Source organism: Cavia porcellus, unplaced genomic scaffold (genome assembly GCF_034190915.1).
Source record: "Cavia porcellus strain 051 isolate PalLab524CR breed Dunkin Hartley unplaced genomic scaffold, mCavPor4.1 scaffold_19, whole genome shotgun sequence".
Taxonomy (NCBI): domain Eukaryota; kingdom Metazoa; phylum Chordata; class Mammalia; order Rodentia; family Caviidae; genus Cavia; species Cavia porcellus.
This window is the reverse complement of record NW_026947502.1, coordinates 62,894,498-62,900,668: the sequence shown is the minus strand read 5'-3', so window position 1 is coordinate 62,900,668 and position 6,171 is coordinate 62,894,498. Positions and strand designations below refer to the sequence as shown.

Sequence of the window (6,171 nt, the reverse complement as noted above, 5' to 3'; positions counted from 1 at the left end):
AATTTCTATAACCACACAGTTTGAAAATTATAACTAAACTCAGTCTCCTCTTTCTACTTTCTGCAGCAAACTGAGAAGGGGACAAAACACATTTTCTTCTTATCTATACCCCTTCACCAAAGGACACATGTATAGCTACAGCAGGGGTCTAGATTGAGCAGCTGTTACCAAGGATGTTCCTGTTAGTAACACTACAATCTTACTCTCTTTTCCACAGGTGTAATCTCATCCTGTCCTGTGTGCAAAATAAGGATATTTGGCACTATTTTCCCATGACTGTGCAGGGAGTTACGGGTCTCATATTCCAAAGATACATTGGGTAAAAAATGGGGATTCCTATTGATCTCCTCAAAGGCAAAAAGGAAAGCAAGAACATTCTGGTAACCTGTAGATATAGAGATGAGAGAAGAGACACAAAATCTAGATCAATATCCACTTATTAACTAAATGCTTGTGTCTTCACCCAAATTCATGTACTAACACACTAAAGCTTGACAGGATGACTTTAGAAGACTGCGTTTTGCAAGCAAGCTAGTATTTGATAATTAGTTATGTGAGAAAGATGAGTATCCTATGAATGAGACTAGTATCCCTAGAAGACAACAAATCAGTTTTATCCTTTTTTAAAGTGGAGGCATTTTGAAATGACCACCACTCATAAGGTACAATACAGATACTGTCTTAATAATCATAACTTCCAAAAATGTAATGTAAATCATTGCTATTTTGAACATGCAATCAGTGGTATATTTTTATACAGAAAGATTTTAAACAATATCTCAGAAAAAGGTAAATGATCAGAAAATTTAAACTCTTCCTACAAGATCTGGCTTCTGTACATGTCTTTGATTTTATATTTAAAGCAAACTTTATGACTGGAGTCCCTTACTAGCTTCTTCCTGCAGAGAGGAATTAATGCCAGTTTACACAGGAAATGAAAGAATGAAAAAGAATATTATACAAGCAACAGTAGTAAAATCAACATGGTATTGGAATCAAAACAAAGCCGAAGATCAGTGGAATAGATTAGAAGATACAACCACAACTACAAACACACTCAACCACCTTATCTTTCATAAAGGAGCCAAGCAGGTTCACTGGAAGAACGACAGTCTCTTTAATAAATGGTGCTGGAAAAACTGGCTCTCCATTTGCCAAAAACTAAAGCTAGACCCATGTCTATCACCATGTACTAAATTAAAATCTACATGGGTCAAAGATCTGAATATTAAAACAGAAACACTAAATCTTTTGGAAGACAAATTGGGTAGAAACCTTGGAGACATAGAAGTAGGTAAAGAATTCATGAACAGGACTCAAACCGCACAGGAAATACTTCCCAGAATCAATAACTGGGACCACTTCTTATTAAAAAGTTTCTGCATGTCAAAAGAAATCTCCAGCATAGTGAAAAGAAAACCCACAAACTGGGAAAAGATTTTAGTGAACTCTCTCTCTCAGACAAGGGACTCTTGTCTAAAACATATAAAGAATTAAAAAAAACTCAGACCTCCAAAATTCAAAGATCCAATCCAAAAGTGGGCATCTGAGATGAATACGCAATTCTCAGATGAAGAAATGCAAATGGCAAATAAATACATGAAAAAATGCTCATCATCATTGGTCATTAGAGAAATGCAAATTAAAACCACACTGAGATACCATCTCACTCCTGAAAGAATGGCCAGGATCAAGAAAACCAACAACAAATGCTGGAGAGGCTGTGGGGAAAAAGAAACTCTCCTGCACTGTTGGTGGGAGTGTAGACTGGTATAGCCTTTGTGAAGATCTGTCTGGAGATTTCTCAAAAAGTTGGGATTGGAAATCCCATTTATTCCAGCTATTCCACTTCTAGGCATATTCCCAGAAGAACTGAAAGCATCATACCACAGTGATATATGTGCACCTATGTTTATAGCAGCACAATTTGTAATCGCCGGATCTTGGAAACAACCCAAGTGTCCATCAACTGAGGAATGGATTAAAAAGTTGTGGTATTTCTATACAATGGAGTATTATTCAGCTATAAAGAAGGATCACATTGAGATATTTATCAATAAATGGGCACAGCTTGAGACCATACTCATAAGTGAAATAAATCAATCTCCCCTGGGTGAATACCGAATAGTTTCCCTAACGTAAGTAATGATTCAAATATATAAAAATATGTGGTAATCATGATTCCCCATTATGTGGCCTTGAAGCCTTATAAAGTTTTCACTCATTAATTAGAAAGGCTTTATTCTGGGCTTCTTGATATGGAAATATTTGAAGCTATAGTATATGAAGTTTTATCCAAATATTTCAAGGAAAAAGACTGACACTATGGTAACTACTATTAAGTCGGGTTATATAGTGGTGAAGTACTAGGTTGCTGAAACAGTCATGCTTTGACCTCTATTGTTATACTGTTATGTCCTGTTTTATCTCAATCTCCCCCTTATTCTTTAAAAAATTATTTAGTTATTTCTTATGTTTGTTTTAATTAAGGGGAAAAATCAAAAAAATTAGGATATATAATAGTAACTCTTTTTGATTTCCTATTAACTTGTTTTGAAGTCCTGTAATACTCCCACGATCTTGTTTTGACTGATTAGACTCTGTTCCATTCTGTATGATAGTATCAAGTTTGAGGGTATAGGCAACTACTTTGAAGGCAATAAGATTCACTAAGATGCCCGTTCTGGTTTGACTATTGTCTCCTTTGGAAGTCCTGTAATGTTTACAATGCCTAAGTTTTATTGGTCTTGTTCTCTACTGTTTTGTCCAACTTTATAATATCTAATGAGATAGACAATTCTTTTTAAGGAAACAAGGGACAACGTTGATAACCATTGTTGATAACCTTGTACTCTGTTCTACACCATGTGCTATGTCTATCCTTGGTTTTGACTGACAGCTTTGTTTTGCCATATATGACTGTATTCTCTCCCCCCCAAAAAAGTAATAAGAACTAAGGAGTAATAAAATCCAAAATGTGTAAATTTTGTTGTAAAAAAGAGAGGGGAAAAAAAAGAGCTCTAACAGATATAACAGCAAGTGTGTTTAGGGGTGTTAAATAGCTGGCTATATCAATGTTTTTGGATCATTGAACACAGCTGTTTGCAGTCTCCCTGTTTTAATGTCCACTTTGTATTCTTTGATACTGTGATTTGAGCAACTATTTTCAAGATGATAATATGTAATCTATTAACAGGTGATTTCTTACTGTTATGTTTTTTTTTTTGTAGTTCTGTATTACGTATACCCTTACAAAGCTTTGTTTTGTTTTGTGTTTTTCCCTTTTTCCTCTTAAATAAAAAAAATAAAGAATATTATATTTGTGGTGGGTTTCATAAATATTTCTGTGTTTCAAAAACTAAAATTAGTGCACATTAATATATGATTAGATATGTTGTATTGCAGAAATGATATTTATATGAAGGGCAATAACAATGAAAAAATAGAAGGTGAACGCAGTGGAAGGAAAATAAAAAATCTTGAACACTCAAAATAATATGGCATCTGTGAGACTCTTCTGTGGCAGCAGCAGCCTGGTAATTGAGTTGCCTAAGCCTCATCGCTATGGAAGTTACACACCTGCCACCATCAAAATTCAAGTAGCTCACATCCCCTTCATTGCCTCTATGGACATGGAATCTTGGAAAGTAAAACACATTTGGGGGAAAAACAAAGGAGAGATTTGAATGGAAAACCTTAAGATACTAAGAAGTACTGCATTGTAGGATTTTAAAGTGTTATCTGTTTTTTTCAGTACTGGAGTTGGAACCATAGATATCACACCAAGTAGATCTCCAGGATCTTATATGTCATTTAATTTGAGGCAAGGTCTCACTAAGTCAATGAGCTCCCTAGATTCAAATCTGAAATCATTATATTCCAGACTTTGTGAGTGCTGAGAATCCAAGGAATCTGTCTTTACCCTTAACTTTGTCAGAATTTTCCTTTAAAAAACCCAGAAATAATACCATTGCAAAGATTACACTCTATGGGCCATTTTCAGCCCAGAGAGTAGAACAAAAAGCCAGACACCTCCTTGGCATCAGTCCCATACAAAGGCCACAGAGAGGACAGACAGACATCAGTGCCTTCCTGTTCGTTAGTGCCATTCAATGGCCTCAGGGAGGAGGACAAACTCCTGACACTTCCTATGAGTCAGTGTCATGCACGGAATGTGGGAAGAGCAAAGGGATACCAGTCCCTTCCTGTTAGTTGGTGCCATTCATGAGCCAAAGGAAGGAGCACAAGAAGACAGACATTTTCTGCGAGTCAGTTCTATGTGTGGGCCATGGAGAGGACAACAAGACACCAGCCCCTTGCTGTTAGTGCCACTCATGAGCAGTAAGGAGGAGGACAACAAGCCACTTGCTATGCTTCAGTGCTATGTGCAGGCCATATGCAGGACAATCAGATGCCAGTTCCTCTCAGTTAGTCAGTTCCATTTGCAGGTTCCAGGGAGGATAACAAGAAGCCGGGCACATTGTGTGTGTTGGCACCATGCATGGGATACAGAAAGGACAGCTAAACACCAGCTGCTTCCTGTTGGTGGCCCTCACTGGCCACAGGGAGGAGAAAAATAATACAGGCACTTCCTGCAAGTCAGTGCCATTGACGGTGACAGGGAGGACACTCAGATGCAAGACACTGCAATTGCATGGGCTGAAAGACAAAAACCAAGGTCCCCTCCAACCCTAAGTGACCAGCTGATCTGGAGAAATAGAGGCTGCGATGGAAGTTATTGAAGTAAAATGGAACTTAATGCTTGAAATGTTTACTGTTTCATTGACTTTGCTGGCTTACATCTGATCATCTATTCAGAGGATAACAATACACAGTATAATATCTATGGAGGATCTCCTTCTGAAGATGGGAGGCATTGTTAATTTCCTATGAACTTGTTTTAATGTCTTGTATCATTTTCATTGTTTTGTCTTCCTTGGTTTTATTATATCTGGTGGCATGGACAGCTATTTCAAAGAAAACAAGATATATTACAGTAGCTATTGTGGATTTACTATTATTTTGCTTTGAAGTCACATATTGTGTTCATTGTTTTGTTTTTATTGGTTCTGCTCTGTTCTGTTTTTTCTTCCCTATGTTTGATAGTATGGGGAGCTATTTTGAAGACAACAAGAGGCATTACAGTAGCCATTTTGATTTTCTATTATCTTGTTTTGAAACCCTAAATTACTTACACTGTTTTGTTTTTATTTGCTTTATTCTGTTTTCTTTTGCTAGGTTTTATTCTCCCTAAAATTCAAAATGAAAAAAATACTCTCTGGTGGTGCTTGTTTTAAAATGCCTATATATTTTATTTATATATTTTAAAACATGCCTATATGTTTTAAAATGCCCTATATATTGCCTATTTATTTTTAAAAATTTATTGAAAATATAAATTGAAAGTATTTACTTCTAGGAGTGTCAACAGATCATGTATGGCTACACTCAAAATGTCCACCTTCTCCTCTTAAATGCTATAGCCTTCCCCTGTTATTAAACCTCATCACGTTGATACAATTCAGAAGCTATGTGGAAGCATATGGAGTACAGTGTAGGACTTTTGCTTCAAGAGAGGTCACAAGTTTTGTGCCCCTTGTTACAATGATCCTAGACTCCTGTTGGGTGTGCTGTAAACAGAGAAGCCATTCTTCAGGCCACCTGCTCTGAGCACACCCCTGCCTACATCCTGCAGTATAGAGCCAATGAGAAGTTCTTACCGGTATCTAGTTTCAGCAAGAGACTCTTTTTCTATGATTCTTCATCTTTTATGTTGAGGCTTATTTAACAACTCAATTCAAAATCACATCTTGATAATGTTCCCTGTGTTTATGAGAAGAATACATATCATTTGTAGTTACTCCATTCTAGAAGGAATCCAGGGCCTTTTTCATACAAGACAAGTGCTCTACCAGAAAACACAGTCCCGGCACTAAACATGTTCTCTTTCACTGAGAGGGTGAGTGTGCTGGCACAGAGACTGACACAGATACATTCCTGTGGAAGTGAAAGAGCAGTCTATGTAAGGACATGAAGGGCTGAACTTCAAGTCTGTGGAAGCATACTTGGACTGTCCAATGTCACCACAGTAACTGAAGGAAATAATATACTCACCTTATCATTTTCAAAGTACCAAACAACTACACTGAAAGATAGTCTCTTTAATAAATG

General features: G+C 36.8%; 1 non-coding gene across 1 annotated transcript; it reads right to left on the bottom strand.

Annotated features, from left to right (window-relative positions):
• Nucleotides 1-5,550: 5,550 nt before the first annotated feature.
• LOC111755185 (small nucleolar RNA SNORA11) lies at nt 5,551-5,679 on the bottom strand. The gene has a single exon (XR_002789767.1). It is a non-coding gene; the product is annotated as a small nucleolar RNA SNORA11 (small nucleolar RNA).
• Nucleotides 5,680-6,171: the final 492 nt, after the last annotated feature.